At 32.6% G+C, this 25144-nt stretch overlaps 1 pseudogene; it reads right to left on the reverse strand.

Moving 5' to 3' along the window:
- Positions 1 to 9271: 9271 nt before the first annotated feature.
- On the reverse strand, positions 9272 to 24642 carry LOC140009761 (gamma-tocopherol methyltransferase, chloroplastic-like; annotated as a pseudogene).
- Positions 24643 to 25144: the final 502 nt, after the last annotated feature.

The following is a 25144-nucleotide window of genomic DNA, read 5'->3' on the forward strand; positions in this document are numbered from 1 at the left end:
AAACAATCTAACAAGTTTGAATACTAGAACATTGAATCTAGTAGATCTAGACAAAATCACTAAATTTATTTTAGACCATAACTGTAGATTGTTTAGAAAAAAAGGACCAAAATGTAGACCTCCCCACATGATGCAAACCAACCAGCCACGTGATCCATGCTGTAACATTGCTAGCTTCACTTAGCTATCGCCTTGTATAAATAGCCATATAGCCCCCAAGAGTCTTTTCACCACCAAAGTTACATTTTGAGTCTGTTCATAGGCAAGGCATGGCTTCATCTATCGCTCTGATCGCAGTCTTTTCAATTGCCCTGGTAAGGTTTCTCAACCATCAATACTGTACTTGAAGTAGTAGTTCATATGAGATAATTGCTAGACTGTATAGGAATACTGATGAAACCCGTGAATTAAAGCTACCTGAGAAAACACATTCTTCTTCCTTTTTGCACATTTATCTGCAGCTCTAACCATCGCCACTGAAGGAATGGAAGCTCTTCAGATGGCTCTCTAGTTCTATTCTCATAAAAGCTTGACTTCCAAACATTACCAATGCTGGTACCATACTTAAACGTCAATGTAACTTGAGTAATGGCATATGACACTATTTACCATTTTTTAGTTAGAGGATTCATCCGGGAAAGATTGAAAGTCAAATCAAGACCCTTAAAATCAACAAAGGAATATTCCTGTTGCCAGTTGAGCTCGTATTTGGACATTAACTATCCTTCCCTACAAGGGGTCATCTTTTACGGTGCTACCATCAACGTACCTATATTGACGTTAGTTTCTTTTATGTTAATATTTGCACAAATGTGCAGTTTGCATGCATCACGGAAGCAAGGAAGAATCCTACGGACTTTTTGCAATCTGCTGTCATTAATGAGCATACTGAGGACAATCACCATGCAGAGTCGTCCCTTTCCAATCAGAAGAAGACAAGTAATGGTAACATATTGAATGATTTCGAGTCGAAGTTTGAGTCGAAGCCCGGCGTCTTTCTTTGGGGGTATTGACAAGGGTTTATTTTACGTATTTTTAGTGTGTTTTATTAGTTAATTTTGGTTTGATTATTTAGTTTTATAACTAAAATATCTAAGGTGTTGTTTCTACAATGAAAATTGAGATTTAACATTAGTTCAAGAAGTGCTAAACATAGGGAGTACACTCACGAAAGTAGAGGTGCACCTATGTGGTTTTTAGTGATTTATTTCATGTAATTTCATTGAAGAAATGAACTTGTAGCTAATTTCATAACCATGAGAATAGGTATGGATTAGTTATAAATATAATTGATTCACTACGAAAGTAGGATTCAAATGCATAAGGAAATTACACCATAATTAGCCTAGATGTAGTAATTAATGATCCAAATATAGCACTTGCATGAGTAGTTAGGGATACCACAACCTAAGGAGCTTTTATTTGTTAATTTCTTGTATAAGTGCAGTAGGTTAAATTTCTTATCATTAATTGATAGTCTAAATAATAGAGAAGCTTTAGTAATACCGATAATTGTTCACTCTTCCTTGTGGGATCGACCCGATATATACCCTAAACTACTAGTTGATCTGTATACTTGCAGTGAACGGGTGTAATTCGGTATTTTTTAGCTTGCACGTATGTAAAATACCCGTCAAGTTTTTGGCGCCGTTGCCGGGGAAGATTTGGCAATATCGGTGTGAAGAGCAACTTTATTAATTTAGACAATTTTTCTTATTTTTGTTATTTTTGTTGTATCTTGTGTGTTTTATGTCATTTTTTTTAGTCAACTTTTATTATTATTATTATTATTATTTTTCTGTTTTAGTTTGTGTCTTGGAATCTATCCTTCTTAACTAATCTTACTTTTGAGATTGTTTAAAAGTAATTTTAGATAATGAGGAGGGTAGGTGAACTGGGAGGACAAAGCTTGAGAAATGAAAGATTGGCAATGGATGGTTACCTAGTGCAAAGCTCCTTCAACAGAGGTAACCAAGAAATTACTGAAGGTATGTTTTTTGAAGATGGTATAAGGTGCTTAAAGGCTAAATTTGATGTTATGATGCTACAAGTTCAAATGGACAAAATTGTGCAGGAAATTGAACAAAGGAGGAATGCAAATGTTTTTAATTCTTATCATGTGATTTGTGACTTGTGTGGAGATTATCATGCTTCTAATACATGTAGACAAGCACAAAATATGGATTATTATGATGAATTAGAGCATTACAATCCTTGTTTTGATCGATATAGTGCTAATTTGAGCAATTCTCCTGCTTATGGTTGGAATAATCAATGTACTTATAGTAATTCTTCATATTTTTATGATTACCAACCTGAATGTGTCCAATATGAATCAAAACCATCTTGGGAGTTGGCAATTGAAATGGTAGCTAATGATTCTAAGCCATCTTGGGAGTTAGCTTTAGAAAAATTAGCTAATGCAACTTCCAACCGTTTTGATAGGATTGAGGAAAGAATAGATGAATTAACTTCTCACTTTGGCAGAATAAATGAGCAATTGAATGCATTGTGTGAGGTTATTTCTTCTAATAAATTGCAAAATGATCCTAGCATGAATGGTAAGAATGTTGTATGTGAAAATGGATTGCATGTTGATGAAAATGATGAATCTCAATTGTGTTTCAATGAGCAAATGTCCATTTCACATGATAATATCTTTGGAACTAACTTTGAACCTCAAGAGGTAAGTTTTAATGACTCATTTTTCACCCCTCTTGAGGAGTGTATAAAAAGTACAGGTTTTAAAGATATTCCTGCCCAAGATACTTTCATAACATTTCCTTTGGTAAGTTCTCAAGTGGTGCATATTCAAGGTAATATCTATGAAACACTTGGAATATGTAAGTCACTTCCATTTCTCACATCATTAGAACATGTGGCTTTCGCGATAAAGCCACCTTTTAATGATCCACCACGGCCTAAAATGGTGGATTATTCGTTAACTAAGCCTCCTTGAAAAAAAAGGTGAAATAGTCAAGCTATTGACTTTAAAGAAGCGCTTATTGGGAGGCAACCCAATGTTTGTTTAAGTTCATGTTACTTTGGAGTGATTTTATGTTTAAAGTATGAGTTTGAGTTATTTTGTTATTTTTCATTTGTAGGTTTTGGAAATGAAAGCAAAAGTGACCAAATGAGGTGAAAAAGGCGAAATTTGATCAAGGAACTCAACCCCTCGATTTGAGTAATTGTTGTTTTTGATTCGTTACAAGGGGTTAAAATGCATATTTTGATCATTTTACATGTGCATGTATTGAGTATTTTAGCAAAGGAATGATCTATGATGCATTTTGAGTAATTAGGGTACCTTTTGTAATTTTGCAAAAGTTGAATTTCTGCTAAAATTTGCAGCAGAAAACGTGTTTTTCAAAGAAAACGCACCACAAAGTCGCGTATTCAGCTAATCGCGTTTTCAATTCTGCGCCTGCAGAAAAGAAAACGCGCCTTAAAAACGCGACTATAAGGCGCGTTTTTAAGAATACTCGCGTTTTACAGCCTGATCAAAAATAAAAAACGCGCCTTCAAATATGCGACTCCAAGTCGCGTTTTATAACACAGTCGCGTTTTGGATCCTGCAAGATATGTGAAGAAACGCGACTTCACAAAACGCGGCTTGGTGGCGCGTTTTCATGAGTCGCGTTTTCGGAGCAAAAAAAAAAAAATGCAGATTCCTTGATTATCTTTTTTCTTCTTTTCCTCATATATATTTTCTTGTACCTTGAGTTGCTTATTGTGTATTTTTTTTAGGTACATCACGAAAACAAAGGATTGAAGTTACGGATCATCATTTTGTTTATTAAACCTTTGTTATCACTTTTGTTTCTCATTTTTCATTTTTAGGATTACATCACTAATGGTTATCCAATGAAACTCATGAAGCGTTGGAGATACACGGACAATGGATTTTGAAGCTTCATATTCAATCGCAACGATAGGGGAGTATTACTTTTCTTTATCTTGATTTTCCTTTTTACACATTGAGGACAATGTGTATGTTAAGTGTGGGGGGAGAATTGAGATTATATACATTGTATGTGATTGAATTATTAGTTGCAAATATTGGACTTGTGTTAAAATTCAAAATTTTTCTAAAATCTTGTCCAAAATTGCAAACTTGCCCCAAAAAGTTTCATATTTTTTCGATTTTATCCAAGGGGTAACAAGTTCCATACCATTAGTAGTTCAAATTCCTTCTACATTTGAGATAAATATATATGATTTGGAAACTTCTTTTCTCATTTAACTTGGAAATGACTATTATGTGATTATAATTTTGCATTTGTAGGAAAATATATCTTGTGAAGTGGAGAAAATTATGCCTATATTTTTTTGCATATTTGATGAAATTTCTTCTCTTTATTGGATTTTATAAGTTATGTGATAAATATGGTCAATAAGTGCAATACTCTTCTCATGATTATTTTTTTAGAAAATTATTATTCTCTTTGCTATAAAAAAAAAAAAGAAAAAAAATGATGAAAAATGAAAAAAATGAAGAAAAAGAGAAAAACAAAAAACAAAAGAAAAAAGAAAATAAATAAAAATTCTTCTACTCCAATGATTCTTGTACTTAGTAACCGGGAGTCTTCATCTACAAATGTCGACTTTCGCGTAAAACGGTACTTGAATTAAGAGTATGCAAAGCAACTTGAGTATGTGAAGTGTTGAGTAACCGGTGATCTTCATCTAAAAATGTCGATTCTCGCGTCAAAAGGCATTCTCACGTCTTAAGTAATATTTAGATATGTAATATTAATAAATATCTTTTTAAACAGAATTAAAAGATGATCATGAGTTTAGGAAGCATTATTATTGACCATATGAGTTACTTACTTGTAAGATTGGGTAAGGATGAAAAATTGATTTGAATTTGTTATAATGACGGTATAATTGGCTCTCCTTTACTTGATATTATGAGTACTTGAACTTAATTTAATAATTGCATAATGGTTATTTACTTTGTTTTGAGGAAATGAAGTTGAAATGCTACATATGTTTATTTTCAAATTTTGGATCATTGTTGGTTTGTATTTTTATTGCTTGAGGACAAGCAATGGTTCAAGTGTGGGGGTATTTGACAAGGGTTTATTTTACGTATTTTTAGTGTGTTTTATTAGTTAATTTTGGTTTGATTATTTAGTTTTATAACTAAAATATCTAAGGTGTTGTTTCTACAATGAAAATTGAGATTTAACATTAGTTCAAGAAGTGCTAAACATAGGGAGTACACTCACGAAAGTAGAGGTGCACCTATGTGGTTTTTAGTGATTTATTTCATGTAATTTCATTGAAGAAATGAACTTGTAGCTAATTTCATAACCATGAGAATAGGTATGGATTAGTTATAAGTATAATTGATTCACTACGAAAGTAGGATTCAAATGCATAAGGAAATTACACCATAATTAGCCTAGATGTAGTAATTAATGATCCAAATATAGCACTTGCATGAGTAGTTAGGGATACCACAACCTAAGGAGCTTTTATTTGTTAATTTCTTGTATAAGTGCAGTAGGTTAAATTTCTTATCATTAATTGATAGTCTAAATAATAGAGAAGCTTTAGTAATACCGATAATTGTTCACTCTTCCTTGTGGGATCGACCCGATATATACCCTAAACTATTAGTTGATCTGTATACTTGCAGTGAACGGGTGTAATTCGGTATTTTTTAGCTTGCACGTATGTAAAATACCCGTCAGGTATCAAGGCAACGACGCTGAGTCTAAATCTAAGGAGGAGAAGCCTCTTATGAAAGACTTCGAGTCGAAGCCCGGCTCCTTTCTCTGGGGGCATCAAGGCAACGACAATCACCATGCAGAGTCGTCCCTTTCCAATCAGAAGAAGACAAGTAATGGTAACATATTGAAGGATTTCGAGTCGAAGTTTGAGTCGAAGCCCGGCGTCTTTCTCTGGGGATATCAAGGCAACGACGCTGAGTCTAAGTTTCAGAAGAAGACAAGTAATGGTAACATATTGAAGGATTTCGAGTCGAAGTTTGAGTCGAAGCCCGGCATCTTTCTCTGGGGGTATCAAGGCAACGACAATCACCATGCAGAGTCATCCCTTTCCAATCAGAAGAAGACAAGTAATGGTAACATATTGAAGGATTTCGAGTCGAAGTTTGAGTCGAAGCCCGGCATCTTTCTCTGGGGGTATCAAGGCAACGACAATCACCATGCAGAGTCGTCCCTTTCCAATCAGAAGACAAGTAATGGTAACATATTGAAGGATTTCGAGTCGAAGTTTGAGTCGAAACCCGGCATCTTTCTCTGGGGGTATCAAGGCAACGACGCTGAGTCTAAGTCTAAGGAGGAGAAACCACTCGTGAAAGATAATTAATGTCCAGGGAAGCCGCAACTTTACCTCTGAATGGACTACGGACATACATGTCTTCTAGCTGGTCTGATTTTCTCCATTTTCTTTATTGGCATGAAAATGTGTGATATGTAATAAATGCAGTTCTTCTTTCAACCAAGCGTTCCGTATAGTTAATTAAATGAAACTCAGTAGCGTTGAGTGCATTTTCTGTTTCTTTGTTTGTTGTTCTTTTTGCCATTTACAATAGACAGGAAGCGCACAAAAAATGAGCACTATTCAAGCATGACAAGAATCATAGAGTGAGCGAACCAACTATAATCTAAAAAGAGTTCTGCAAACGCGTACTCTTGTGCGAAACCAGGACCATATATATATATATATATATATCGATTCAATTTTCTAATGATGTGTGTGGTACGAATGCACATTAGAAGTACAGAAAATTCTAGAGTAAACTTTCACAAAAGAAGGGAAAGAATGGAGAACTCTTGAAGCGTGATTGATCGCTATTCTTAAGAATTTAATTATCCATACTACACTAAGTATTTGCTGTAGAGATAAAGGTAATTTAAGATACAACAAGAGAAGAAGAAGTTGATAGCAATATCAAGTTTCTCAAACTAAGAAATGATCAAATAATTCTAGCTAGTTTTGACAATAAAAGGCTTGTGTTTTTTACAAGTAACCTGTTTTCGACTCGTCTCTAAGTATCCTTTGAAATGTGGCACTTAATCCCAAGTATTTGACTTTAAACTTCATTCTGTGATGTGGATTCTATGTGTTAGTATATACAAGACAAATCTTAAACATTACTTGAAAATCATATTATATGTAACTGAATACCGCATAACTTGCAATTATCCACTTACGCTCTCAATATTATTGGGAAATTACATGGATTTTCGTTTCGGTAACTCTAATTATATAATCTCACGATCCATCTTAATTGAAGGGGCCATTATGAATTAGATGAACATGAAGTTGTATTTCGATTCTCAAGCTATTCCTTTCCTCTTTCTTCATTGTAAGGATTAGAGTCTCTTTTGGAGAAAAAAAAAACACTCTAATTATACAGGATTAAAGCAAGTAGCAATGGTCTATAAAAGGATAAAAAGTAAGCAGGCTGGGGCATATTTATTAAAACATGAAAATAATATGAAATTTTATAATACACATGATACGAATAATAAACTGTACGTAAATAATGCAAATATATTCGAAAAGTACAAAGCTGAAAATACAACTTCATTTACCATGTGCATAATAGCTGTGTGCACATTCTAGTGAAGATTTTTTTTATTTTTAGTGTAAGTGAGAAGTTTCGAGTTCCAAACCTTTCACTTACACTCTCTTTTCTCATATCATCTAATCCATCTCTTCCCACATTTTTATGAAGATGAGCACATAATGTGAGTTTTTATTTTTTGAGGTGAATAACTTGTTCACAAAAAAGTTTTCTCGATTTAGGTAAAGTTTAAACTTTACGTTGTCTAAACAACGCAAGTAGATGCCACTAGGACAGAAATCATTATGATGACTTCATCCAAGGTAACGAAAAAAAAAGGCGTACAATTGCACTTAAAATTTGTGAATTTATAGTACTATTTCATGGTTTATCGCCTCAAAGTTAACAACAAATAATGTTTTGAACCCCATTTAAACAACTTATGAGTGTGATTCAAATTTATTGCTCCATTATGTGTGTACAATGTATCAAAACAAAAGAGTAGCAAATTGTGTTTTATTGCACTTTTTGTTTAGCTAGCTTCATGCAAATTTACCTTCTTAGATGATAGGTAAAGAATTGGTTTGCCATTCAATGTATCCAAGAAATATGTGTTAGTACATAATGTTTATTTTAATGGATGTACTGGTGTAAAACAAAATTACAAATTATTAAGTTTTAAACTTTACAAGTACTTAAAGCACAATAATTTTTTATTAAATTAAAATTTTCCCTTCTGTGATTTGGTAGTTTATCTTATAACCCCTCTATAGTTTAAAAATCTGTAATCAACCTCCTCATAATCTGGGTTAACATGTCATCGTTAATTTTTCTAAAGTTTAAGTCAAATTAATATATTGAAAAATTTATACTTTCACTAATTCTTTGAGGTAGTTTCAAAACTATTACAATTATTATACACCTTAAACTATGTATTTGTTTTCAAGTAAACACAAAAGATGCAGCAAACCATTTTTAGCCAAGTTAATAAAATTGCAAATGTAACAATATAAAGCACCCTATGAAAAGTTACACTATATGATTAAGAAAATAATTTATATTTATTAGAATGGAAAAAAGTTGCCAGAAGAGGGAGAGACCATAAGAAAAATAGTTTAGAGTGAACTGCATCAATCATGCCTTCCATCAGGGAAAAAAAAATGATAGATGTGCGTGTATATAGGTACATACACGCGCATTTATGTATTTGCATGTACACGGACGTGAGGTTGTTCCTTTGAAAAGTAGCTTCTCCTGCAATAATCCAAATTCTAGCACAGTGGCAGAAATGGAAAAGTAGTATAGGCTGCACCGAAATGTAATAAAATACAAGCTTGAAATTCAGATAGAAATCGAAATACATAAAACGTCCAGAGCTTCTTTTTTTTTTTTTTTTTTTTTGAGGAGATAAAACGTTCAGAGCTGAAAGCAGAACCAGTCTTTGAGTCGTAGTGTTATTTAGATTCAAGTGAAAGAGGGGCACAGGATACAATACAGCAGCCAAACAGAGATGGAAGCTTGAGCTCTTGGACCATTTGGCCAGAAGGGTAGAGCCCTAAATTGGAACCAATACAAAGCTTTCTGCCGGAAGAACATGGCAAACAGGGGAGGTCCCGGAAGGCAACGCGACCATGGTTCCGGTATCCATGTGACAAACAGCTTCGATTGTCAGCAAAATCCTGTACACGCCCGATTGTCAGCCTCTTGAGAATGGCAATAAAAGATTTAAGGATAAGCCATGGTACGACAGGATGTCATCTTCGGAGTTAAAATCATTTCAGGAACTTGTAAGATTGTGTTGTTTTGCAATCTATCTGGAGTTGATCTCGTGGGCTGTTGTGTCAAAAAGACTCCGATATTGGTCTCCGGACCCATGATTTTTCCTGCAAATTCACCCAATAACTCATAGGATGTGACACAAGTATTCTTCTCTCCGTTGATCGGCATCCTCTCACACTCTCGAAGAGTATTTTCCATCATCTGGGCTTTTCGAGGTCCTTGAGGAATCGAAAAGTGTTCAAGAATGTAAGGGAGTTGCTCTAGCTGTGGCAAGTCCATCGAGCAAGATGCATGAAGATTTTTGAAACTGCGTTTTCACCCTTGACTTTTTAAATAATTTCATTATAGCCCAAAAACTTCTGCTAATAAATCATTTTTACCCCTTTAAGCTTTAATCTTCTTTGATATGTTTTAAGCGTGGTTTTCAGTTAACTATTTCTGGTTTTTTAGAGTATAATTAGATCTTAATATTTTTTATTGATTTATTGTCTTGTTGGGTAATGTTATTTGTTTGGTTTCTGGAAATGGATTTTAGTTATTTCTCATTGGGTTTTGTCTTGGGCTAGGAGGCCAAAGCCCATGCTTTTTCGGTTGGGTTTGTTTGGATAAAACTATGAGTTGGCCTATGTGTATTATGCCTTGGACTTTCAATTGGGCTTTAGGAAGCTTTGGCCCAAAGAAATAAAAAAAGGGCCCAATGGCCTGATGTTCTTAAGAAACCAGAAAATGAAATTGCAGATTAGTCCCTATACTTTCAAGTAATTTCACTTCTGCCCTAAAAACTTTGATTTTATTTCAATTAGGTCCCTAATTTAAAACCCCTGATTAGACCCCTATTTTTGTAATAATAATAATTTGATCCCAAAAACTTTCCAAATTTTTGTAATTAGGTCCCTAACAGTTTTGATTTCTTTAACACAAGTTGTTTATCTTCTTTAATTGTTAATTATACTTCATTTAAGTATTTTAATTAGTCGATTTCTTCATTATTTCCATTTCTTTATAATTAAATTAGTGTCTTGATCATTTTGTTGATTTTGAAGTATAAGTAAGGCAAATTTCACCCCATTTAATCACAACTTCAAGGGAGGTAACCTTCTTTTCTTATTTTAAATTCTTCTATGTGCTCCAATGTGTTTTTATGTGTAATTGCATGTTTTGAGTTTTTTTTTCTTTTAAATATTCCTTTTATTTTTTTTAAGTTTCATTTATTTTATTTTATTTTGATGATTATTTGTGAGGCGTTTAAATATCAAATTGTAATATATAGGAGCTCGAGACATGTATTTAGCTAGCCCATGTAATAGATAGATTTTAATTTTGCCAAAATGTAATTAGTTAGATAAATGTAATAGTTAGGTAATTATTTTTAAATTTTTCCTTAGATTGTAGTTAGGGTCCCGAATGTAATAGTTAGGTTTTTATTTGCGTTTATTTGCTTGTGTGCTTACATGCTTATGTGCTTACGTGTTTATTCGCTTTCATTAGGGTTTTGCATTTATAAATTATGCTTATGTGTTATGTGCTCTATGTGCATTATGTGTTTACTTGCTTTAATTATGTTTATATGATTTATTTAGTTATAATAAATGCATGACGTCACCACACTAGTCCAACACTAGTTGTGGCACTTTCTCCTTGATTTCTTACTAATCCAACGCTAGTGAAAATTGGTAGAAATGGACTAGTCCAATGTTAGACCCTTTAGGCCATTTTTGCGCTAGATGCATACTTTGCTCGACATTTTTGCATTTCATGCATGCTTTTCATTTTTAGGATATTTTCTCATCTTGTATGATATTTCCTCTATATATAATCTCCCTTATCCCTATGTATGCGAAACATGACATTTAGACTTGCATTCCATTTAGAAAATTAGAAATAAGCTAGTTCATTTGTTTGGTTAGATTAGGAGAGTCACCCTTCAAAATATAAGAAATGGACGAATATGGTTTCTTAACCTTAGCACGCTCATATCTCCTCTTTGAGAAGGAAAATTGAAGTCACGAACCTTAATCTCCCGTACCCGTTATGTTGCATTCCTCTCTTTTAGATCATGTATATTTATATTATAATTCTTCTTTCTCTTCGAGTCTCATCTTTGCATATTCGTGACCTCTTCTAAAAATCATTTTTGGGCATCACAATTAATGTAATTCGCATCAATTAAACTCTGAAGAGAAATTTCGACCCTCTCGATATCCATTAGGTCTAAATTTGCATCCATATAGTAACATCCAAATGTGATAAGTTTTATAGGTTAGATTAAGAAAATTTTTGACTAAATCTCGCAACTAGCCTTGGTTAGGTTAAAAGGGTGCCTTAGGTTTGATTCTGTCAAATCTTTGCCTTCCTTTTCTACAACCATGACTCCCGAACCATTTTCTCTTGTTCTCAAAGACCTAGAGTCGTGTAAACTAGGGGTTTTATCTGTTTTTTTTTTATTAAAAATATAGTTTTTGGTGACTTAGTACACCTAAACTCGATACCAAGTGGCAACTCCTACTATTTCCTAAAAACCCTTTTTAGACTATTATTTTGGATCAAAATCATCGCACTTTTTAAGTCCCATTTTAGGTCTTTTTCTTTTATAAACTCAAAAATTCATTGTTCACTCAAATAAACTCAAATTTTCTCAATAACCTACTTATAAACTTATTATTTTATTATTTTTCAAAAAATGGGGCGCGACAATGAAGGTGAGTGAGGAGATTGAAAAAAGTGAAGAAGAGAATTCTTCTTCCCCCCAACCTATGACGAGGCGTCAATGGGGGAGTACATCTAGACGCTCAGAGGCGTGGTATTCGGATTTACTTGACTCGTGATCTCATCGCACGCATTTTGGGTTACAACAACATTGGTCCAATTGTTGATTTGAAGAAAGGGCTTGTTGCTCCCAATAAGAGATGAGATCCATCACACACATTGTCTCAATTTGATCTTGAGTACCAACCTTTCTACTCCTCAAGGAAAGAGACGATGATTGTAAGCGTTTTCGACACTTGCTATCACCTCATTATCTATATGATGGCACACAATGTGATCCCAAAGAAGAGTGGTCACAGAGAGGTCCGAAAAAGTGACATCTATTTTTGGACTATATGTTTTATAATCGAGAATCCTCCTATGCCCGCATTCTGCTACTGAATATAATCATTAGTTACATCAGGTCAATGATGAGACGGCGTACTACTTCTTTCAAGTTTGCATTTTTCCGTCTCCTATCGCTAGTGTTTGAGTGGATGGGAGTGAATTTGAATGGAGTACCTCGTGATAAGTGACTAATTTACGTAATAATTGTATGATATTTTATATTATTTTTAGTAACTTTAGTTATATTATTGGAAGAAAATGAATCATTTTGGCTATAATTGGTGAAAAATGCTTTTAAGTGATTAAATGAGGTTTTTATCACTTTTTAGTGGGATTTTGTGTATTTTGACAGTTTTGACACATTTTTGTATTTCAGCTATAACTTGAGTTACAGTGATCGGATTGAGATGATTCTTGAACCAATTTGAAAATAAGAGATAGATCTACAACTTTGGTGAAGACATCTGAATCCAGTTTGAAGGTTTTCAAAGTCAAAAACAGAATTACAGTAGCAAATTTCTACTGGTCGAAGCTGAAACAGGGCAATGAGCAGGCAAGGGTATTTCGGTCATTTCTCATCGTACACAGATCCAAATGAAGTGATTCTTGATGCATTGGAAAGCTAATTCAAAGGGATACAAGTTTCATGTTTTGGTCAAGAGCTAAATCATCTTTTATCATCAAGAAAAGTTCAGTGGAAGTTGGTGCAAAATCGGAGCAGAGCTGGAAATTGAACCAGAAGTGACCAAATGGTCATTGTAGCAATCCGGCCGGAATTTGGCCAGATTTGTGGCCGGATTGTGGTCAGAAAAGGCTGCTATGTACGCGTAAAACTCAATTTCACCTCCACCAACTCACATGTGATGCTAGACATGTGAGAAACATTCCCAACTATAAAAGGGAGGTGTAAACCTCAAGTCTTGACCAATCTTTCATCTTTATATAGCCAAATTCATTGTAAGATTGAGGGAAAAGAGAGATACGGGAGAAAGCTTGGACTGCAAAAATTTAGCTCTACCATTCTTCTTAGTGTAGGATAGTTTAGCTAGTAGTTCATCCATTCTTGTTTATTAGCTAGGCAAAGATGAAGATGGAGGATGAAGAAGGCAAGGAGATGAACTCATGTGACAAGGGTTACATTCCTTCCAAACTCTTTATCTTTTGTACTTGATTCCAAGTTTAGTTAATATACAAGTTCTGGATTTTGTGTTCAATATGTGTCTCTAAAGTTTATGCCTTGGGTTTGGTTGAACTTTCTATAATTGTTAGTGTTTATTATTTGGTTATTTGTGTGCTATGATTTGAGCAAGTTATTTAGCACTTTGGCTCTTTAAATCATGATTAATCTAGTACCATTGATTGTGATTATCTAAGGTGTTGTTTCTGCAATGAAAATTAAGATTTAACACTAGTTGAAGAAGTGCTAAACATAGGGAGTACACTCACGAAAGTAGAGATGCACCTATGTGGTTTTTAGTGATTCATTTCATATAATTTCACTGAAGAAATGAACTTGTAGCTAATTTCATAACTATGATAATAGGTATGGATTAGTTATAAGTATAATTGATTCACTACGAAAGTAGGATTCAAATGCATAAGGAAATTACACCATAACTAGCCTAGATGTAGTACTCAATTATTCAAATATAGCACTTGCATGAGTAGTTAGGGATACCACAACCTATGCAGCTTTTATTTGTTATTTTGTATAATTTCAGTAGGTTAAATTTGTTATAATTCATTGATAGTCTAAATAATAGAGAAGTTTTAGTAATACCGGTAATTGTTCACTCTTCCCTGTGGGATCGACCTGATATATACCCTAAACTACTAGACCTGTATACTTGCAGTGAACGGGTGTAATTCGGTTTTTTAACTTGTACGTATATGTAAAATACCCGTCACCTCGGGTAGCTATTCACCCTAGTACAAAGTTATCAGTTTTTTCACTTTGTGTCATAGGAATTGCTATAGAACATATTCCTTTGCCTACTCAAGAACGACGACAGAAAGCACATCATGGCCGAGAAGAAATTGGACCCTCAACTACTACTCCATCTCCTCCACCACCTCAATCTAATTGGCAGAGACTTTTTAGTCGATTAGATACAATTGAATATCAATTGGGTTCAATGGACATTCGCATGCAGTAGATTGAAGAGCATTTGGGCATACCTCCACCTCACCGTGATGATGATGATGCCGTCGATGATTGAAGACGCGTTGACCTCTTGATGCCTTTTGCTTTTGCTTCCATGTTTCTTAGTAGTTTTCTTTTTATCTTTTCCCTGTAGAATTTTTAATTTGCACTTATCATTTTGCACTTGGAACTTGTGGCAGTTCTAATTGATTTTGGTTCTAATTGAACTGGATCTCAGCCATTGATTGGAGAGTAACTTATTCTTATTTTCTTTATTTTCTTTCCCTACACATTGAGGACAATGTGTATGTTAAGCGTGGGGAGAGGAATGTCCTAAGTAGAAGTTACTTTTGCGTTTAAATATTTTGACATGTTATTAGAAAATTATTTTATGCTCTAAATTGTTGATTCTTGGGTATTGTTGGTAGAAGTTTAGTCTAGTTTTAAGAGGAAATTCCGTCAAAATTTTTCCAAAATCTTGTCCACAATTCAAAATTTGCCCCAAAATTTTCATACGTCATTCATTTGAGTCCACAAATGCATGACAATTAAGTTTCTTTTTGTTTCAAATTCTACTATATTAGTGAGATGAAGTAAGTAATTTGAGAAGTCAATGTTCATGACTTGAAAGCAATTATTATGTGATTACTACTATTGCATGTGAGAAAGAATATCTTGTAAAATAAAAAAAATTATGCCTATAATTTTGTATGATAAATGAAATTTCTCATCTTATTTGCTTTTAGATGTAATTGATTTATATAGTTGCTAAGGCATTTTCTTCCTTGTATCTATATTATTAAGGGAATTGTTCATAAAAAAAAAGAGATCCAATAAATTCTTGTACTAAGTAACCGGGAGTTTTCATCTAAAAATGTCGACTTTCGCGTAAAAAGGTATTTGAATTAAGGAGAAATAAGTAAAGTGTTGAGTAACCAGGGATTTTCATCTAAAAATATCGATTTTCCTGTAAAAAGACACTTTCTCTTTTTTAAAAATGAATAAAAGAGAAATAAAGTGAACAATTCCCTCTTTAGATTCGTAAATTTAACAATTCATTTCAAAGGAAGAAATTCTAAAGTGACTATATAGGTTAGTTATTTGTGAGACTAGGTGATATTGAGAGATTGACTTTTGTTAAGTTGAATTTTGGATATAAATATCTCTCTTTTGGACGATATGATGAGTATTGAGGGTGATATGAATGGTTGCATAATGAAAGCTTGCCGAGTTGAGAAAGATTGATGTTCAAATTCACTTGATTCGTTTCACTTCTTAAATCATTGTTGGATCATTTTTCTTATTATTTGAGGACAAGTAATGATTCAAGTGTGGGGGAATTTGATAAGTGTTTTTAAGTAGCATTTTGTGTTTATTTTTGGTACAAATTAGGATGTTTTAAGATGTAACTTGCTCCCTAAGTTTCTAAATTTTGTGAGTTTCAATTGAGCAATTTAATGTGCAAAGTTGGTTATATTTGTAGAAATTGAGGTGAATTATCAACGTTGAATCGAGATGGATTTAATTCGAACTCATTAGTGTTTGATTCAGCGGCAATTCGGGAAGTAGAAAAGCATCAAATACAAGTATTATTGGTGAAATACATGAGCAAACACCTGAACAGGGCTTTAGTGATCAACTGGAGCAGAAAAGAAGCAAGAAAATGTATATTTTGTGATTCGCCATGAGAATAGGGAAAACTAAACTATTCACTAGATCATGAGAGTAAGTTTTGATAAATTTGGAAATGAATCTCTAGTTAAACAAGAGTAATAACAAAAGGTAAATCTATTCACTTGTATCTTTTGTATCATAAGTGGACTCTATTTCCCTATACTCAAGTATTTAGTGACATTTCTCCATTGTTATCTTGCAAGTTATTTAGTTAAAATAGTTAATTAGTAAGTATTATTATTTCTATGACCTTTATTCGATAGATAGTCTAAATAATAGAGTAAGTAAATGACCTAGTACTTGTAATAGCTGCTCTTCGTACGATCGATCTGATATATGCTCTAAACTACTATTTGACCTATATACTTGTAATCAAACGGGTATATTTTTTATTAAACTTGCACTTATATTGAGAACCCATCAGGAATTAAAGCTACAAATGGGTTGTTTCTAATTGGCAAAATTGTCTCTTGAAATTAGCAAATGATGAGTTTTTCTTTTTTTTTTCTTTTTAATTTTTTGACCAACGACAATTTTTTAATTCATTTTTTGTCCTTGAAGAGGATGGAAAAGAGGACTTCACTTACTCTCTTATTACCTAGGAACTTTGAACTTTGAAGTACTCACAAATTAGAACTTGGAGCAGGGACAGTTGTGAAGTCAACTATTCATGAACGATTTAACTTTTTTTGAACAATTTTTGACAAGTAGTTAAGAAGTTACAAATTGTATAAACAGTGTTACACCGTTCAAAGGCCCCAAGTCGCGCAAATTATGTCATCCTACCAAGTTACGTGCCATTGTGAGTTTTTGCTCTGCTATATTGGAGACGACACGAGTTCTAATATTCGAAACTCTTGTCAAATACCAAGATCTTTTGCACAAATAGTAGAAGATCTTCCCCCAAAAAAAAGGGAAAAAAATTCTAATGGTAAATCTCAAAATCAAGAAGATTCACGCGTTGTGAGAAACAATACAAGCACAAATTGGCTTTTGAGGGCGAAAAACATAAGTGCAAATTATCGACGGTAGAGTGATATTTATACAACGACATTAGACATCACTAGAACTAAACTATTGAGGCTTCTGGCACGTAAGAATGCAATACTTAAGTAGACCATTTTTGTATCTGTCGAACACTGACGGCATTGTCAGCTAGGGGTGAACAAATTCGGTACATACTGAATTCATAACCGAATTCAAATTCAATTTGGTAATTTGAAATCGGGTATTTGATAATTTGGTACAAATTCGGTACGTATTGAATTCACCGAATTCTAATATGATATGAAATAGGTAATGAGATTATGAATTTTGTAATAACCGATTTCGCATTCAAATTCGGTAAATGAAATAAGGTACCGCATTACCGCATTCGAATACTAAATTAGTTTATAAAATTATATAATATATAGATAAATGCTATTTAGTATTAGTATATACTAGTAATATATTATTATATTATATAGGTAAATGCTATTAATAATAGTTAGTACATGGTATTATCATGTACTTATAATAATAATAATATATAATAATGTACAATATATTTTAGTATTTGTTAATTGTTATATGACTATAATAATACAAATATATAGTAATACATAACAATATAACATAACTGTAATACTTATTATTTTACACATGAGTAACATGACTAGAATTAGATAATAATTAATACATATATGTATAATACTAAATATTAACAATAAACATAATTAGTAATTAGAATTTAGATATTAGTAATTTGATACATCATTCATGTTTGAATTATTGAATATTTGAATGCGTAACTTGTAACTTGCATGTATTAATATGCTCTAAATTTACATTACATATTTAACATAAAAATTCATATTCTCTATTCACTAATCTTAAAACTTTAAGTATAGACAAGACAACTAAGCAGTGTAAGTGAATGCATATGAATTACAAATCAATGTATTAGTGTATTGGCTTTCACAATAACATATGTAAGTAAATAAGTTTTATTTTGATTTGAAATAAATTATAAGTTTGTAACTAATATAACTTATCACTAATCATTGTAATTTGTAAGTTTGTAACTAATATTACTTATTATTAATCATTGCAAATTATAAATTCATAAATTATCACTAATCATTGTACAGTCTAAGGTTTATTCTAGTTTAAATTAATCACTTTTTATGTGTTCCTTAAATCATAGACTAAGGATTTTAGGTATAAGTGATTAAATAAATGCCAATTAAACCACAAAATGATTAGAACATAAGTAATGTGTTAAATTATGAATAAATTTGGGGATCAAATCAGTAATAATTTTTAAATCATTGAGGAGCATAATGAATGTATTATAATTTAGAAGCCCCAATTTGTAAATTAAAAATTACACAATCACTTCCTTCAGGACCATAACAAGGTTATCTCATCAGTTTTTTTTTTTAATAACCGAATTCATTACCATTTCCGAATTCGAAATCGGTTGCGAAATGAATTCAGTCATAACCAATTCGAAATTGAAAGCGGTTTAGATTTTTATAAGTCAAATAACCGAATTCAACTAACCGAATTACCGAATTTGTACCGTTTGCTCACCCCTATCGTCAGCGCCTTGATGTTCAATTGCCTCCATCCTATTAATTGAAATTGAGAAAAGATGGAGAAATGGCTATGCTAGTGAAACACACAATGCTTACCAGCATGTCTAACATACGACATGATTCCCTTCCATGACAACGTTATCTTCCTCATTTCTGCATAATATGGAGCAATTGAAAAAATAATGATACTGGTCGAATAAATAAGTAGCGAAAAGGAACCGCAATTGAATACCTCAAAAGAGCAGGACTTGAATAAATTCATATAATCAGCAGCAGAAATCCACTTAGCACGATTTCTGCTCTCCAGTTGACTCAGTAACTTTTTCTCATCTGGAAGCAGATCTTGTTCAAGGGGGCGAAAGATCCCTATGACACCAAGTGAGTAAAATGATAGTAGCACCAGGGGCGGCCACCCGATTCAACTCATGAACAAACTTCATCAAGAAGAAAATAGCATCAGCAGAATCTTATATTATTACATTTATGTGATACCTACGTTCAACAAGTAGATATATAATCTTTTTTAAAGAATGATAAAAACAAAAAAAAAAATAAAGAGAAATAGTAATTGTCAAGGATGGAAGAAGAAAAATAACCTTTGTTTTATCGCTTATGTGATTTTCACATTCAATACACCAAATTAAATCGAATGAACCTTCTTCAAATGGCTGATTCAATGCATCTGCCACCTCAAAGGAAATCTGCTACGTATGTTATGGCAGCTGTTAGGAAAAGGAAGCAACACTACTGATCGATCTTCATAATGTATATATATTACTTGGAACTTGCAAGCAAGTTCCGAGTCATTTTACTAAATTTATTCGAAATAAAGACTTCATCTGAATTTAAGACTTGACATAATCAACATATGTATATATAAAAACATTTTCTATACGCTAACATACTTGACGACTAATCTTAATTTGACTTTGAAACTTATGCTTTGCACATATGATATGCATTCAAATCCAATAGTGTCTAAGTTGTTTGTTAGTCTATAGAGGTTAATCATATATATTAATAGAGTATATGGCAAAAAGTGTGACTAAACAATTAACCTTTTATGTCTTCTGGTCACTAGACTATTTTTTAGTTTAGGATTTTAACATAATTCAGTTAAAGTCCCTAATTCTGTGATTCATGTATTTTTACCCTCAATTGGATATTTTTACCCCTTTAAGCACGCTATTGCTTGTCACGGGACTGCCTTTCCACTTGTTCTAACTCCAAAATTTGACAAAACACAAAAAAAGCTACAATTTTGTTAGTTGACTGATATTTTTGGCTAAAAAAATAGTTTAGTGAGTAAATGACGTAAAAGTTAATAGTTTAGTAATATTTTTTGCCATTTGCTCTATATGTAGAGTTTTTCTCTTTCCTTTATGGTACCTCTAATTGATCAGTAAATAATCGTTATTTATGGATCATTTGGAACTCAAGTTAAACCTATTTTTGTATATAAATTTGATAAAGTTCAGTCATAATTGGATTGGTCTCTTAATTTGAAACATAAATCCTAAAGATAGGTGGTTTCAAATAGTTTTAGCCAAATTCAAGAGTTATCTTCTACACCTAAGATCATTGATAATACGTATCTGAATTCGATTCTATCATGGGATAATTTTATCCCCTAATTTTTAGGATTTAAAAATTTGAAATTATTAGTGTATAACCATGAAGGTGAGGATGAATAATCAAAATAAAATTATCACACATTAGGATTCTCGGAATTTTCAGTACCAGGTTTGCTTTGATGAAGACGAAAATGGGAAGGCTTTGGGAACATTCAAGAACTAGTCTCAAGAATGTTGAACTTTTTTTTCACGCTTTGAAATTGTTTGTTGTTGTTGAAAATATTACATTTTCATGCATTAAGTTGAATGATGCTCTTTTTTGTTAAATTTTTTTATTCATTTCCTTGCGAAAGGCTAAATTACATTTTGGACTTGTAAACTATTAAACGCACTTCCACTTTAGTGTTTAAACTTTATTCTAGGATACTTTACCTCCTAAAATATAAAATCATCCCATTTTAGTTCTTAAACTTTAATTATGAACACTTAAACTCTCTCAACTATGAAATCCATCCCACTTTACTCATTAACCTTTAAGCATCGCTCGCCTACAATGCCATGAGAAGGACATATTTTATAGGGTAGAGTATCTAAAAACCAAGGTGAAAGACTATTGTAGATACATTTCATACTTTAAAGAATAAAGTGTCCAAAATGTGAAGTTTAAGGACCGAAGTAGGAATACATCTATAGTTTAAGGGTCCAAAGTAGAATTTAGTCCCTTGAGAAATACGCTCTACCAATTAATTTTAATTTGCTTTATCTATTTTTATTGTTGATTAACTAAATTAATTTATTTTTGTTGTTAAAAAAATAATAACAGTATGAAGGATAACCATGGAGAAAAAAAATTTAGGAAAAAATAGCCAAAGGGATGACTTGAAAACTGAATGATAGAAGTTGGATCATGATTTTGCTTCTTTGATTACATTATTGGACAAAATTTCCTTTTTTAACAAAACCCAGCGCAAAATGTTTACAAAAAGCTCTGCATGATATCCAAAAGTCAATACAAGTATCTTTTATACGCAAAATCAAGAAAATGTGTCGTCTACATGAAATAATCATCTACTATCAACGCCCACAAATATTTTCAACCCTTAAGAAATGGAAAAAATGAAATCTTCACTCATTGTGTACTTGCATAAAAGTGTGAGCGGCTCAGGTGATTTAACAATTTGATAACTTCTTGCAAATCGCTCAAAACAAAAGTTAAAAAGTGCAAAGTGAGAAGTAATAAGAAATCCATAGTTTAGTAGGAAGTAGACTAGATTGGAAATTGTAATGCATATAGTTCATACAAACCTGACTTTCCAATCCTTGGGCAGCAGTTAGAACACGAGCTCTTTCGGCCTCAACAGGGCTTAGGGTGATGCCTTTAGCTTGAGCACCATATTTGCTTGCTAGGTACCTTACGCTGCCACCAAGACCGCATCCAACATCAAGTATGTTTCTTGGTTTCTTAGATGGATCCTCTACAAATAATTCCATGATAAACAATGGCGGTTAGTTAACCACTACAAAGGAATGAAACCAAAAAATGGCCAAGCTGGAGAGGAGAAAAACTAGAAATTATAAGGGGCATGTTAGTTTACAAAACTGAACAAAATGTTTTGCAAAACTGAACAAACGTCAACGGCTAAATTTTGTAATTAGCTTGTATTGCAAATGAGTACTTAGGATCTTTTGGAAATATCTGATTTTGCTAATATAAGAAGCAATTCTAACAACTCTTATGTGAGGAGTGAGGAAGCTGCGCATTTGACAAATGTTTTGCTATCAAGGGACTCAGCTGTGACCTGATAAAATCACAAGATATATTTTTTTTAATTAGGACAAATCTCATTGAAGGTAATTGTAATTAACCCAAATTTGAGTGATACCAGTGTAATTATGTGTTGACTTTTCAAAGGTAACAAATATTTTGTGATACGAAAAATAAGATACATGACTAATGTAACGGAATTGGTGAAGGAATAATATTTTAAAGAGTTTACCTACAAAAAGCTATTGAAAATCACGATATATGTAAGGGACAGATACAAATATGAGAATTTCTAAAATAAAGAAGGTGAATCATAATTTAGTTTGCGTTTGTTGTATAAGTCGTATATCGCATAGTATAGAATATTCCTGTTTCAAATAAGATTCATGGCTAATGTTATTGGCTGAGGAATAATATTTCATCTTAGATAATTCTGTAATATAAGGTTCCTATTTGGGATTACGGAAGCATACTAAAAAGTATTTCACGTGGTAGATTTTTTGAAAAAAGTACTTATTAAGTTTCTAATTATATTGCTCGAGTGCATAATTATATAAGTGCCTTTTTATTTGAAATATATTTATCACTTATTTGGTTCGAAATTCATGATAAGGTGGTCAAATTTTATTTTTTTAAGATACAAAAGTTATTTCAAAATCACTAATTTTGAACTTGGCTAAAAGTGCTTTGAGATCAAAAGCTCTGCCCCTAAATTTCTTCTATTGCCCAAAAGTTTTTTTATTAAAAGCGTCGGATTACCCTCACAGTCTAAATTCTTTAGGACTTTGTATAGGTTGACTTCATGAATCAAAGATTCTATCCAAAGCTTCATCGCCTTGCCTACCGTTCTGACTCCCTACATCTTCGGCCTAAAACAAGTTGATTGTCATGGGAAATGACTAAACGAAGTCAAGAATCGAAACTTAATGGGCATCTCCAACCAGTGAAAAGCTTAGCTGTGCAAAGTACAGAGTTACATTTCGTAATTTCAGCCGTCAATGCATATACGTTAGCAGAGGAGGGAGGGGCGGGGTTACCTGATGCAGTGGCAAAACGAAGGGCCGCCTCAATTGTACGAGTCTGAGCAGAATGGACATCAGAACCTGGGATGATGGTGCTAGATTCATTGAAGCCGATGTGAAAGTGATCCCCAGCTATTTCCTCCAGTATTTTGGAATGGACATCATATGCCGTCGCGATTGCCTAATTCATCTTCTCACTCTCCGTCTTTCCCTCTGTATCCATGTTCTTCCCTCCCACTATTGTTGGTTGTATCGCACAATCCTGTTGACGTTCATTCCTCAAGAACTTTTTAGTGCCAAACCAATTAAGAGCTGAACAAAAGATGAGCTTTTTACAGGTACTCATAAATGCTTTTATGGTGAAGTACTCCCTTGATCCACAAAGCGCGGCACAACTTCTTTTTTTATTTTTGGGTGGACTAAAATCTACATTTATTTGCTTATTTTAAGGTAAGAATATGTATAAAACTTGAATTTTTAATTTTAATACTGTCAAAGTGGAAATGTCATGCACAAGATTACCTTAAGAACTTCTTTCAAAAGCATATACAATTTTTTTGTATCCGTTCGTTGAACGTGAATCTTCGAAAAATAATAAATTATTTAGTCAATTTTATAAAAAAGTCGATCTGAAATACAAATTTAATGTATATTTTATTATAACCTTTCTTAAGTATATTACTATGTGCGCTTCATAATATAAAGTATTCTTATAATATAAATGTGAAAATCTAAGTCGGTGAATAATAATTAAAAAATAGAAAAATAACATTCGACAATACCATAACATTCAAAAACTTGAAAAGAAATAAAAAGTGCAGTAAATAGTATCAAATAATATTTTACTCTTCAGAAACTTTTTTTCATTTTTCTTCTGTTTAAACATTATCCTCCATTTATCCGTGCAAATCAACATTTATTGATTTTCCATTATCACTGCATGATAACAAAGCATGGCAACTAAGTATAAAAAAAATAAATGACTTATCACATTCAAAGTGTGCGTAAGACAATACATAAAGATTATAAATTAAGAAAGTAAAATAGTATTTTAAATCTACCTCCTCATGCAAATCTTTTTACGAGGATTCCCTTCCTCTGTGATTTTTGTTGAACCCTCCGATAGAACATACAAACATTTATTAAGTGAAACTTTCAAATTAAGTAAAAAGTCAATCATTCCAATAAAATGCAAATAGAGAATATTTAGTCCCTCATGGAAATTGCATCCATGTTTATTAAAACAATCACTAAAGACACTCAAACTAACGATTTAAAAAATTCAACATAAAATCTCAACTAATTTTAGTTCATAGCTACAGACTCAGCATCACTGTTTTCAATCTCATAAAGACGCAAATTCAAAATTTTGTTCTGCTTAAGTAACTCCTTATAAAGTTCCTTTAACTCTTCATTCTCTTGTGATAGCTCATATTTAGCTTTCGCGGCGTCATTGGAATACATTTGAAAATGATACATTACTTTGTAGTTCACGTCTTCAACTTTAAATTCGAGTAGTGTTTGCAAGTAGTGTATTGCATGTTCTGCTCCCTGTTCTTCTACTTCATCTTTCTCTTTGTATACATAGCTATGAAAGTATAATTTTACTTCATGATCTCAGGGGTTGACTACTTCAAGATATGCTTTCCATGATTTGTTGCCATTATTCCCGTAGGTCCACTTGGGTAATGGTTTATTGTATGAATCCAATATTTCATTCAATAGTGTCTTGAATGAAATTTTAAAAACTCGTGATTGATTCATGATTCTTACATAAATACCATTTGATAGGATATAATTTGTTAGTAATTTTATTATTAATTTCCCCTTTCATCCCTGATAAATATTGTGTTAATTGCACATATCTACTTATATTTGGTTTGTGGCCTTTATTTCAGGGATAGAACAGAAAACTACCAAACATGAGGGATTGTCTGGAGAAAATTGAGTCTTCAAGCGAGTCACA

The sequence above is a fragment of the Coffea arabica genome, chromosome 6e, assembly GCF_036785885.1.
Source record: "Coffea arabica cultivar ET-39 chromosome 6e, Coffea Arabica ET-39 HiFi, whole genome shotgun sequence".
In the NCBI taxonomy this organism is placed as follows: Eukaryota; Viridiplantae; Streptophyta; class Magnoliopsida; order Gentianales; family Rubiaceae; genus Coffea; species Coffea arabica.